The 13,805-nt window shown below is 43.1% G+C and overlaps 1 protein-coding gene across 5 annotated transcripts in view; it reads left to right on the top strand.

Annotated features, from left to right (window-relative positions):
• Positions 1–12,161: 12,161 nt before the first annotated feature.
• The window catches only part of zgc:154093 (uncharacterized protein LOC777623 homolog), an 86,053-nt gene continuing 84,409 nt past the window's right edge, over positions 12,162–13,805 (top strand). For all 5 annotated transcript variants that reach the window (XR_009508060.1, XR_009508063.1, XM_059951000.1 and 2 more), the window contains exon 1: positions 12,162–12,393. The gene's annotated coding sequence lies outside the window, so the exon portion shown is untranslated. The remainder of the gene's footprint in view (positions 12,394–13,805) is intronic.

The raw sequence follows: 13,805 nt of genomic DNA, 5'->3' as shown, positions 1-13,805 counted from the left end.
TTGTGAGTTGTACTTCAGTGGGCGGGCTCCAGCATTCCGGAGGAGAACGGGCCAAGTATTACCCAACTCCCTCAAGTGTAGCACACATCAGTAGGAAAATCTGATTGCTGAGGTGGGGCAATCTCCAGCCATGGGGAAGATCTACCCTGTTCAGCATGAAATAATATTAATGAGCAAGTTGACTCACTGGCCACTTTATTAGGTACACTTGTATTCCTGCTCATTATGTAACCATATAACAATTACAGCACGGGAACAGGCCATCTTGGCCCTTCTAGTCCGTGCCAAATGCTTACCCTCACCTAGTCCCACTGGCCTGCACTCAGCCCATAACCCTCCATTCCTTTCCTGTCCATATACCTATCCAATTTTTTTTAAATGACAATATCGAACCTGTCTCTACCACTTCTCCTGGAAGCTCATTTCATACAGCTACACTCTCTCTTCCCCCTCGTGTTACCTCTAAACTTTTGCCCCCTAACTCTCAACTCATGCCCTCTTGTTTGAATCTCCCCTACTCTCAATAGAAAAAGCCCATCTATCCCCCTCATAATTTTAAATACCTCTATCTAGTTCTCCCTCAACCTTCTACGCTCCAAAGAATAAAGACCTAACTTGTTCAACCTGTCTCTGTAACTTAGGTGCTGAAACCCAGGTAACATTCTAGTAAATCTTCTCCATACTCTCTCTATTTTGTTGACATCTTTCCGATAATTCGGTGACCAGAACTGCACACAATACTCCAATTTTGGCCTTACCAATGCCTTGTACAATTTTAACATTAAATCTCAACTCCTAAACTCAATACTCTGATTTATAAAGGCCAGCATACCAAAAGCTTTCTTCACCATCCTATCCACATGAGATTCCACCTTCAGGGAACTGTACACCATTATACCTAGATCACTCTGTTCTACTGCATTCCTCAATGCCCCATCATTTACCATGTATGTTCTATTTTGATTATTAGTCCTACCAAAATGTAGCACCTCACACTTATCAGTATTAAACTCCATCTGCCTTCTTTCAGCCCACTCTTTAAACTGGCCTAAATCTCTCTGCAAGCTTTGAAAACCTACTTCAAGTCAAATCAAGTCAAGTCGAGTCACTTTTATTGTCATTTCAACCATAACTGCTGGTACAGTGCATAGTAAAAATGAAACAACGTTTTTCAGGACCATGGTGTTACATGACACAGTACAAAAACTGAACTACGTAAAAAAACAACACGGAGAAAGCTACACTAGACTACAGACCTACACAGGACTGCGTAAAGTGCTCAAAAACAGTGCAGGCATTACAATAAATAATAAACAGGACAATAGGACAATAGCCTGTCAGTCCAGGCTCTGGGTATTGAGGAGTCTGATAGCTTGGAGGAAGAAACTGTTACATAGTCTGGTCGTGAGAGCCTGAATGCCACCTATCTTAGTATCATCTGCATACTTTCTAATCCAATTTACCACCCCATCATCCAGATCATTAATGTATATGATGTATAATGTATATCCACCACTACTGTCTAGTATCTCCCATCCAGCCACTGTTGAATCCATTTTACTACTTCAATATTAATACCTAACGATTGAACCTTCCTAACTAACCTTCCGTGCAGAAACTTGTCAAAGTCCTTACTGAAGTCCATATAGACAATATCCACTGCTTTACCCTCGTCAACTTTCCTAGTAACCTCTTCAAAAAATTCAATAAGATTTGTCAAACTTGACCTTCCACGCACAAGTCCATGTTGACTGTTCCTAATCAGACCCTGTCTATCCAGATAATTATATATACCATTAATGCAAATATCTGATCAGCCAATCATGTAGCAGCAACTCAATGCATAAAAGCATGCAGACATGGTCAAGAGGTTCAGTTGTCATTCAGATCAGAATGGGGAAGAAATGTGACCTAAGTATCTCAGAAACTGCTGATCTCCTGGGATTTTCATGCACAACAGTCTCCAGAGTATTACAGAGAATACTCTGATTCCTAAATGGACCCATGAACCCATGAAAAAACCCATGAAGAAGACCTCACTTTTATTATTCGGGTATCTGCACTATTTTTAATTTAGCTTTTCAATATGCAGATATATATATATATATACACATACTGTAATTGATTTACTTATTTGCTTTCTCAGTGTTTATCATGTAGTGTTTTGTGCTGCTGCTGCTAAGTTAGCAAGTTTCACGACACATGTCGGTGACATTAAACCTCGTTCCGATTCTGAGAAAGAGTGGCAGTTCTGTGGGTGAAAGTGCCTTGTTAATGAGAGAGGGCAGAGGAGAGCAGCCGGACTGGTGCAAAGTAAATATATCGTCAAAGTACTTATACACTGCCCCGGGATTCATTGTTTGATGAGCAATACAACAGAATCGATGAAAAACCACACACAAGATGGGCAGACGACCAATGTACAAAAGACAACAACTGTGCAAGGGCAAAATGAAAAAAACAAACAAATTATTATATAATAATAATAAACATCAATAAATATTAAGACCATGAAAAGAAGAGTCCTGGAAAGTGAGTCCATAGGATATGGAAGTAGTTCAGTGTTGGGGTGAGTGAATTTCACCCCAATTGATGATTATTATTATTATTATGGTAGGGGTACTTTCCCGAGACAGCGCTCTGCGTAGGTGTGCTCAATGGTGGGGAAGGATTTACCAGTGATGGACTGGTCTGTATCCACTACTTTTTGTAGGATTTTCTATTCGAGGGTATTGATGTTTCCCACACCAGACTGTGATGCAACCTGTCAATGTACTCTCCACCAGATTAGTAGATCTAAAGGTGACACTGGAAGTGGTGGTCGAGCGGACTATGAAGTTTGTCTAAGGTTACTATCAGATATTGATCACCAGGGAAAATGAACAAAGGAAATTGGCAGACAGTATTTAATCACAGACAAGAGAAAATCTGCAGATGCTAGAAATCCAGGCAACTCACACAAAATGCTGGGGGAGCTCAAGAGTTCTGTTATTCTCTGTCTACGTTTCAGGCTGAGACTGGAGAAAAAAAATGAGGAGTAGATTTAAAAAGTGAGGGGAGAGGAGAGAGAAACACAATGTGACAGTGAACCAGGAGGGGTGAAGTAAAGAGCTGGGAAGTTGATTGGTGAAAGAGAGACAGAGCTGGAGGAGGGGGTATCTGATAGGAGAGGATAGAAGGCCATGGAAGAAAGAAAAGGGGGGGAACCCCAGAGAGAGGCAATGGGCAGGCAAGGAGAGAGAGGGAAAAGGGGCTGATGAATGGTGAAGGCGGGGGGGGGGGGGGGGTGGCATTACCAGAAGCTCAAGAGGCGGATACAATAGTGTCTGTTAAGGGACTGGTAGATAGGTACATGGAACTTAGAAAAATAGAGGGCTATGCAGTAAGGAAATTCTAGGTAGTTTCGAGAGTAGGTTACATGGTTGGCACTACATTATGGGCCGAAGGGTACTGCAGATTTCTATGTTCTATGATATTCACGCCATCAGGTTGGAGGCTACCCAGACGGAATATAAGGTGTTGTTCCTCCAACCCGGAGGCCACGGATTGATAATACCTAGCTTGGCCAAGTTGATGCATTCTGGGAAGTTAAACCAGGCCGAGACATACACAGTGAATGACAGGGCGCTGGGAACTCTTATTGAACAGAGGTACTTAGGGGTAGGTGCATAGTTTTCTGGAAGTGCCCCTAAGTAGTTAGATAGTTCTACCTATTTAGAACTTAGGTGATGAAGAAGGCACGAGCTATGCTTATTTTTATCGGCTGTAGCATTAAGTACAGGAGTTAGGGCAACAATAGCTGTAGAAAATGTTGGCGAGGCCTCAGTGTGCATTCTGGTCGCCACGCTATAGGAAGGGTGTGATGGAGCTGCAGAGAGCGCAGAGAAGGGTGTTGCTTCGACTGTGGAGCTTGAATTATAGAGGGAAGTCGAATAGGCTGTGACTTGTTCCCCTGCACCAGCAGTGCTGAAGGGGGTGACCTTAATGGGGTACATAAAGGGGATGGGGGAACTCATTCCATCTGCTCACACGTTGTCTATATCTCTCGAATCCCTGCCTTTTCAAAGTTCAAAGTAAATTTATTATCAAAGAGCAGATATGTCACCATATACAACCCTGAGAATCATTTTCCTGTGGGCATACTCACTAAATCTTTAGAGTAGTAACTGTTAACAAACCAGTGAACTAAGGTGGCCAGCCAGTGTACAGATGACAACAAACAGTGCAAATACAATAAGGAGAAACAATAATATAAATAATATAATATAAATAAATAAGCAATAAATAATCGAGAACACGAGATGAAAAGTCCTTGAAAGTGAATCCATTGGTTGCGGGAACATTTCAATGATGGGGCGAATGAAACTGAGTGGTTATCACTTTTGCTTCAAGAGCCTGATGATTGAGGGGTAGTAACTGTTCCTGAACTGTTCATGAGTCTGTCTAAGTGCCTCTTAAATGTTAAGTGGCACTTAAACAAATGTTAAATGCTGTAATATCTGCTTCCACCACCGACCCTGGGATTGGATTCCAGACACCTACCATTGTCCTTTTCAAATACTTGCCTTGCTCACACAAAATGCTGAAGGGAAATCGCAGATCAGCCATTACCTGTGGAAATGAATAGGCATTTGAAGTTTCGAGCCAAAGACCTTCTTCAGCACAGGGAATCTTATCTCTATCTATCAGGTCACCCCTCAGACCCCCGGTTCTCCAGAGAAGAATAAAGATGGAGCCCTAGTAACATTGCATCAAAATTGAGTTCAGATCCGGTTCCCCAACCAAAGAAAGGGTACTCGGTGGATTCTGGTTAATTGGCACACCTTGAGACTGGTACGTTCTGGCCAATGAGGTGGCTGCCCTTGCTCGCAAAGTTTCATGGAAATAGTTTTCCATCAAAGCCGAAATTTCATGAAAAAAAAGCATAAGATAAGATGAAATTTTATTTATCCCAAAGGAAATTATGGTTGCAAGGATGCTCAGTCAGAAATGTATACTTTCAAAATACAAAACGTAAACATTGAGGAACGCAAAAGAATACGAAATGTGCATTACAAAGTAATCGTGCAAAATACAGATGTTCAATGAAACCATGTGCTTATGTACTCAAGGAGGGGAAATTGTAGCGTCTTACAGCCACAGGGAGAAAGGATCTTGTATTTGAACTGTTTAAAATTACTTAAACAACAAAGAATGCTGAATCAAGCAATATGTTAATTAATACTGAAATATTAAATATACAATATCCCTCTCAAATCCATTCTCTTGCCTTCTCCAATAACCATTTACACCAGGAGGAAGAACCTAGAGGTCTATGAGCCAGTTGTTGCTGGGGAAATTAGAGTTGGAGGGGGTCAGCAACTTTAAATTCCTTGCTGTAATCATTCAGAGGACCTGTCCTGGGAAATTATGAAGAAAGCATGGCAGTGCCTCTACCTTTTTTGAGGCATCGCTCCTTGAAGATGTCTTGGATACCAGAGAGGCAAGTATCCGTGATGGAGCTGACTAATCTTGGGCAATGAATTCAACAGAGTCACCATCCTCTAGCTAAAGAAATTCTTCCATATTTGTTCTGAAGGGGCAGCGCCCTTTTATTCTGAGGCTGAGCCCTCTGGTCCGAGACTCCCCACCACAGGAAACATCCTTTCCATATCCACTCTCTTTCAACATTCAATAGGTCTCATTGAGATACACCCCCATTCTTCTAAACTCCAGCATGTACAGGCCCACAGCCGCCAAACGTTTCTCATATGTTAACCCCTTCATGCCTGGGATCCTTTTTATTTTTGACTGCGTTGAGTACAGTGGCCGCAGAATAAGCGCAGAGTGAATGCAAACACTGGTGTCAGAATCTCCCCTGGACCCTCTCCAACGTCAGCACAGCCCTTCTCAGATCCCGGGCCAAAACTGCTCACAATGTCCCAAGTTTGGTCTGACCAATGCCTTATAAAGCCTCAGCATTACACGGTCTGCTCCCGCCCAGTGCCTTTGCTGGCTTGTACCGGGAGTTTTGTTATTATATCACACTCTAACAGCGTATGAACTCTGCCATGAAATGCCCCAAGCCCGGCTGGGGGAAGGAGGAGGGTTGGGCATGGGGCCAGCAACCTCATCGCGTAAAAACTCAGTGCTACAGAAACTCCTCATCCCTGCAACAGGAAGGAGAAGAGGGGCCACACCTGGGATAGATATCCTGAAAACCTGGCCCGGGACAGAGGACTCCGAACCAGAAACAATCAGAACCAGGTTTAATATCGGAGGCATATGTTGTGTAACAGTACAATGATAATAGAGAGAAAATTACAGTGGGTCTATCAAATTGTTAAATTAAATAAATAGTGCAAAAAGAAATAAAAAAGTAGTGGGGTAGTGTTTTTGGGTTCAATGTCCATTCAGAAATAGAATGGCAGAGGGGAAGAAGCTGTTTCTGAATCGCTGAGTATGTGTCTTCATGCTTTTCTACCTCTCTCCCGATGGTAGCAATGAGAAGAGGGCATGTCCAGGGTTTTGGGGGTCCTTAATGATGGACACTGCCTTCCTGAGGCATTGCTCCTCGAAGATGTCCTGGATACTACAGAGGCTGGTGCCCATGATGGAGCTGGCAGAGTTTACAACTCTCTGCCGCTTATTTTGATCCTGTACGTGCCCCCCACCCCCCACCTCCATACCAGGCAGTGATGCTGCCCGTCCGAATGCCCCCCACTGGAGACATTTTCGAGCGGCTTGCTGCTGCTGGCGGCCAATGCTCCGTAGGGGTTAAGTCAGAGACTGCATGATATTGAAAGAAGGAAAGCAATAATAAATCGGTTTCAATTTGTTTGGCATTGAAAACCATCATCCACTCAAAACTAATCAATAAGCTTCAAGACTTTGGCCTCAACGTCCCCTTGTCCAATTGGATCCTCGATTTCTCACTTGTGGACTCCAGTCAGTTTAGATTCTTCCACAATCTCCATCAGCACAGGAGCACCACAGGGCTGTGCGCTCAGCCCCTGTTCCTCTCGCTTCACACTTCTGACTACGAAGCTAGGCACAGCTCCAGTGCTATGCTTAAGTTTGCTGACGTCACCATTGTAGTGGGCCGAATCAGAGGTGGTGATGAATCAGTGTACGGGAGGGAGACTGAGAGGTGCCACAACAACATCCTCTCACTCAATGTCAGAAAGGCCAAGGAGCTGGTTATTCACTTCAGAAGGAGGAAGTGGGAGGTCCATGATCCAGTCCTCATCGGGGGATCAGAGGTGGAGAGGGTCAGCAACTTTAAATTCCTCGGTGTTATCATTTCAGAGGATCTGTCCTAGTCCTGTACCCAAGTGCTAATACAAAGAGCGCACAGTAGCACCTCTAATTCCTTAGGAGTTTGCAAAGATTTGGCATGGCATCTAAAGCTCTAACAAACTTCAATAGATGAGTGGTGGAGAGTGTATTGATTGGCTGCATCATAGCCTGTATGGAAACACCAATGGCCTTGAATGAAAATTCCTACAAAAAGTAGTGGATATAGCCCAGTCCACCACGGGTAAAGCCCTCCCCACCACTGAGCACATCTACTCGGAGTGTTGTTGCAAGAAAGGAGCTTCCATCATCAGGGACCCCCAGCACCCAGGTCATGCTCTATTCTCGCTGCTTCTAGGAGGTACAGGAGCCTCAGAACTCACACCAGCAGATTCAGGAACAGTTATTGCCCCTCAACCATCAGGCTCTAGAACCAAAGGTATAACTTCACTCTATTTCACTCACCCGATCACTGAACTGTCCCTATGCACTCATTTTCAAGGACTCTTCATCTCATATTCTCGATATTTGTTGCTTATTTATATATTATTATTTTTCTTTCTTTGTGTTTGCGCAGATTGGTGTTTTTTGCACATTGGTTGTTTGTCCGTCCTGTTGGGTGAGGTGCTCGATTCTACCGTGTTTCGTGGATTCACTGAGTATGGGCAGGAAAATGGACTTCAAGGTTGTATATGGTAACTTTGATAATAAATTTACTTTGAATTTTGAAGTAACCGACAGCAGCCTAATTCCTAATCTGGTGGGAGTAATAACAATACAGTGGTACAGGCAATGAACACAGAAATATCTGAGGCATGGAACAACAGAACCCCTGTTATGGTGGGGGACTTTAACTTGCACATAGATCGGTGAATCAAGTTGGTCGAGGCAGTCTTGAGGAGGACATCATAGAATGCATCTGTGATGGCTTTCCTGAACAGCATGTTACTGAACCTACAAGAGAACGTGCTATCTTAAAGCTGGTCCTGTGCAAGGAGACGGGTAAAGTTAGTGATCTTGTAGTTAGTGATCCTCTTGGAAAGAGTGATCACAGTGACTGAGTTTCTCATACAAATGGAGGGTGCAGTAGTTCGATCTAAAGCCAGTGTATTATGCTTAAACAATGGAGACTACAATGGGGTGAGGGAGGATTTGGCGAGTGTAGACAGGCTATGTGGTGGGACGGTTGAGGAACAGTGGGAGACTTTCAAAGAGTGCTCGACAAAAGTATATTCCAGTTAAAAGCAAGGACAGTAAGGGTGGGGAGAGCCAGACTTGGATAACTGAGGAAATAAAAGAAGGCATCAAACTAAAAGCTCGTGCATACAAAGTTGCCAGGAGTAGTGGGAAACTGGAAAATTGAAAACATTAAAAAGCAACCAAGAACCACTAAGAGAGCAATAAAGAAAGGGAAGATAGATTATGAAAAGAAACTGGCTCAAAATACAAACCAGACAGTAAAAGTTTTTAAAATTATATAAAGTGGAAAGTGGTGACTAAAGTGAATGTAGGCCCCTTGGAGGTTGAGGAGGGGGAATTGATATTTGGTAATGAGGAAATGGCAGAGGTTTTGAATGATTATTTTGTGTCATGCTGAAAGACACAACTAACATGCCAAAGAGAGATGTTGTGGATGTGATGGGAGGTGAGGACTTCGATACGATAGCTATTACTAAAGAGGTAATGCTGAGCAGACTTGTGGGCCTGAAGATAGACAAGTCCCCTGGTCCTGATGGAATGCATCCCAGGGTACTGAAAGTAATGGCAGACTTTCAGTAGAGGCTTTGGTGGTGATTTCCCAAAATTCTCTGGACTCTGGACAGGTCCTGGCAGACTGGTAGATGGAGAATGTTCTAAAAAGAACGTAGGCAAAAGGCAGGTAACTATAGGCCAGTTAGTTTAACATCTGTAGTTGGGAAAATGCTTGAAGCTATCAATAAAGAAGAAATGGCGAGGCATCTGGAAAGAAATGGATCCACCAGGCAGATGTAGCACGGATTCAGCAAAGGCAGGTCCTGTTTGGCAAAGTTACTGGAGTTCTTTAATACAAAGATAGGTGGAGGAGCGGGTAGTATTGAGGAGAGACTTAAATAGTTTAAGGGAATGAGCAAAGAAGTGGCAAATGAAATCCAATGTTGGAAAGTGTATGGTCATGCACTTTGTTGGAAGAAATAAACAGGCAGACTATTATTTAGATGGAGAGAGAATTCAAAATGCAGAGATGCAAAGAGACTTGGGAGTCTTTGTGCAGAATACACTAAAGGTTAACCTCCAGGTTGAGTCGGTGGTGAAGAAGGTAAATGCAATGTTGGCATTCATTTCTATAGAATATAAGAGCAGGGATGTGATGTTGAGGCTCTGTAAAGCACTCGTCAGACCACACTTGGAGTATTGTGTGCAGTTTTGGGCTCCTTATTTTAGAAAGGATATACTGACATTGGAGAGGGTTCAGAGAAGATTCACGAGAATGATACCAGGAATGAAAGGGTTACCGTATGAGGAACGTCTGGCAGCTCTTGGGCTGTATTCCCTGGAGTTTAGAGAATGGGGGGGGATCTCGTAGAAACATTCCGAATGTTAAAAGGCCTGAACTGTTTAGATGTGGCAAAGTTATTTCCCATGGTAGGTGATTCTAGGACAAAAGGACACGACTTCCGGTTTGAAGGACATCCAGTTAGAACTGAGATGCAAAGAAATTACTTTAGTCAGAGGGTGGAAAAATCTGTGGAATTTGTTGGAACTTGGCTGTGGAGGCCAAGTCACTGGGTGTGCTTAAGGCAGAGAGATAGATAGGTCAGGATCAGAATCTGGTTTATTATCACCGGCATGTGACGTGGAATCTGTTAACTTAGCAGCAGCAGTTCAATGCAATACATAATTTAGCAGCAAAAAAACAGTAATAATAATAAAATAAAAATAATGATAATAAATAAACAGGTAAATTAATTACACACATTGAATAGATTTTAAAAACATGCAAAAATGGAAGTACTGTATATTAAAAAAAAGTGAGCTAGTGTCCAAAGAGTCAATGCTCACTTAGGAATCGGATAGCTGATCCTGAATCGCTGAGTGTGTGGCTTCAGGCTCCTGTGCCTCCTCCCTGATGGCAGAGGGGAAGAAGCTGATCCTGAATCGCTGAGTGTGTGGCTTCAGGCTCCTGTGCCTCCTTCCTGATGGTAACAGTGAATTAGCCAGGGCATCAAAGGGTAGGAGGAAAAGGCTTGAGGGGAACAGACGGATATTATCTACTTGGATTTACAGAAGGCATTCAATAAGGTGCCGCATAAACGACTTATCCATAAGATAAGGATGCATAGAGTTGGGGATGATGTATTAGCATGGATAGGGGATTGGTTAACTAATAGAAAGCAGAGGGTTGGGATACATGGGTGTTACTCTGGTTGGCAATCACTGGTGAGCGGTGTGTCGCAGGGGTTGGTGAAGGGCCCATAACTGTTCACGCTATACATTAATGATCTGGAAGAGGGGACCGAGTGTAGTATATCTAAGTTTACTGATGATACTAATTGAGTGGAAAAGCAGATTGTGCAGAAGATATGAGAGTCTATGAGTAGAGATTGAGTTGTCTGGGACTGTACTTGCTGGAATTCAGAAGAATGAGAGGAGATCTTGCAGAAATATATCAAATTATGAAAGGGATAGATAAGATCGAGGCTGGAAGGTTGTTTCCATTGGTAGGTGAGACTGGAACTAGGGGACGGAGCCTCAAGGTTCAGGGGAATAATTTATGACGGAGATGATGAGGAACTGCTTTTCCCAGAGAGTGGTGAATCTGTGGAATTCTCTGCCCAATGAAGCAGTGGAGGCTCCCTCAGTAAATATATTTAAGACAAGGTTGGATAGATTTTTGCATGTTAAGGGAATTAGGGGTTTTGGGGAAGAGGCAGGTAGGTGGAGATGAGTCCATGGCCAGATCAGGCAGGAATGGCAGAGCAGGCTCGATGGGCCAGACCTACTCCTGCTCCTATTTCTTATGTTCTCATGTAATCTGAAATGTACCTGTTCTTTAAATTGTTCTCTATACCCACTTTAGTGACACCTGCCCCTCTCGACAACACCTTGACAACACCTATCTAATACCAATACACCACGGAGTACATAGAACAGTGAAGAGTACAGCACAGGAACAGGCCATTTGGCCCACAATGTTGTACTGAACCAGCTAGAAAGAAAATCAATACACCCGAACACTAATCCCTCCTACCTACTCCACGTCCATATCCCTCCATCTCCCTCACATCCATGTGCCCATCCAAACGTCTCTTAAAAGCCTCGAATGTATTTGCCTCTGCCACCACTCCAGGCATCCACCACTCTCTGGGTAAAAAAACTTACCCCTTCACATCCTCTTTTGAACCTGCCTCCTATGCATGGCCTCTGGTACCGGACATTTCTACCCTGGGGAACAGATACTCCCTGTCCACTCCATCTATGCTTCTCGTAATCATATAAACCTCTATCCGATCTCCCCCCCAGCTCCGGAGAAAACAACCCTAGTTTGTCCAGCCTCTCGTGACAGCACATGCCCTCTGAGCCAGGCAGCATCCAGTTAAACCCCTTCTGCACCCTCTGCAAGTACAGCCTCTGTATTCCATGGCATCTTGATCACTCACAGGCTGGAAAGCTCCGATTTCGTTATTCTGAATAAGCTTTTATTGCAGGCGGGATAAAACTGGAGTAAAGGTGGCTGAGCCAGTCTCTCAACTGGGCTGAGAGATAATCCAACCGGGAGATAATGTTTTCCAGACCCTCAGGAAGGGACATCTGCGGATAAGCTTAGAGCAAAGTTGCCATTCTGACGTCAGTGTTTCCTGAGCCAGCTGAAGCTGCAGTGTGTTAACCCACCCTTCCCTCCCCTTTCCTTCTCTCAGCACACCCTCTCACACTTTAAGGCATGTGCTAGACTCGCTGCCCGACGTTAGGATTCTTCACGTTACTCCAGCTGTGTTCTGCTCACCCAGGGTCTACTACTGACTGCCGGACACTCTGTGCTTATACGCACACTGCCTTGCCTTCTCCTTCTCCCTTCATCAAATCTTGTTCAATTGCAGAAGAAACAATCCGAATGGGCAGCTGACAGCACAGCTTATTCTGGTAAGAACTCTCCAATTACATTTCGTAGAATAAAGGAAGGTTTTACTGATAATTCTCTGTGTTGCTGGAGAAAACTTGTTTCCAGATAAATGCTTTACATTTTTTTCATTTCAAACCCACCCTCACAAATTCAGCCTTAAATTTCTGTACAATAGATTGTCTGCTTTCTCTACATTTGCTAAAGCCGCTGGTATTTTGGATTATGAGCCTCAGCTATGGAAAGCAAATTATAATCAATCAAATCTTTCGAATGATGCTCTTTAACAAATTAGAAAGGAACTTTCCATAATCGGCTGTAGAGTTGGGGACGGATTTTGTTCAAGCTGGTCTCTCTTAGTTGTACTTTTTTCATATTTCAGTTGTATTTTTGGCCCACAAACAACCAGAAAAGTAAGCTGATAGCAGAAGCGAGTGAATTATCCAGACCTTGGTCCTTGGTGAAGAGCAGCACTAATATTATCTTTCCTTCAGTAGTATGATATTGAAACAAATTGAAAGGTCGAACGACTAGAGAGGAAAAAAATCAGGAAAAGAAATAAAAAGAACTAAATTATGAAACTTACTGAGCACTGCATGTGTGTTTTAGTAATGTTTTCACATCGAACTGAAAGTTGATTCCATTGACTTGTTTAGTTCTTGAAAAAGAAGACACGTTTGTGCTCCGTAAGTTTTTAAAATGCCTGCATAATTTTCTGATTGTGGGAATGAGATTCCACTGTTTAAACAGTTCTCTTGAAACAGTGAAAATTGAATCAAATTGAGAAACATAAATCTCATTATCAAAGGTTTCTTGGATTGCTAAATAGCAGCTCTATTATCTTATGGCAAGTTTAATTAAGTAAGTATTTAAAATTTATTGTTAAATTACGTATATGTTGCCATAGACTGCCTTGAGATTAATTTTCATTCCGGCATTTACAGGGAATAAAGCACAATAGAATTTATGAAAAAACTATGTGTAAACAAAGACTGACAAACATCCAAAGTTGTTAGGATGAATTTCATTGAAACTGTCGGGCATGCTGAGGATAAGTACCAGACATTTTGATGATTTTCCCTTGCTACAGTTATTTCATTATGGCTGCTTTACCATTGAATTCTGCGCCACTAGCTATCACAGCATGTTAAACAGCCTCGGGATGGAGGGGCGTCCTTCTAGAACAGAGATGAGGAGGAATTTCGTCAGCCAGAGTGTGGTGAATCCACGGGCAGCTGCGGAGGCCAGTCATAGGGAGAGGTCGATAGATTGCTAATTGGTCAGGGCATGAAGGGATACAGGGAGAAGGCAGGAGATTGGGGCTGAGAGACAAAAGTTGAATCAGCCATGAGGAAATGGTGGAACAGACTCGATGGGCCAAATGGCCTAATTCTGCTCCTATATCTTATGGTTTTATGGTCTTATGGTACAACTG

The sequence above is a fragment of the Hypanus sabinus genome, chromosome 26 (assembly GCF_030144855.1).
Source record: "Hypanus sabinus isolate sHypSab1 chromosome 26, sHypSab1.hap1, whole genome shotgun sequence".
In the NCBI taxonomy this organism is placed as follows: Eukaryota; Metazoa; Chordata; class Chondrichthyes; order Myliobatiformes; family Dasyatidae; genus Hypanus; species Hypanus sabinus.
Note: the sequence above shows the minus strand (reverse complement) of the source record. Positions and strands in the feature narration are given on the sequence as shown.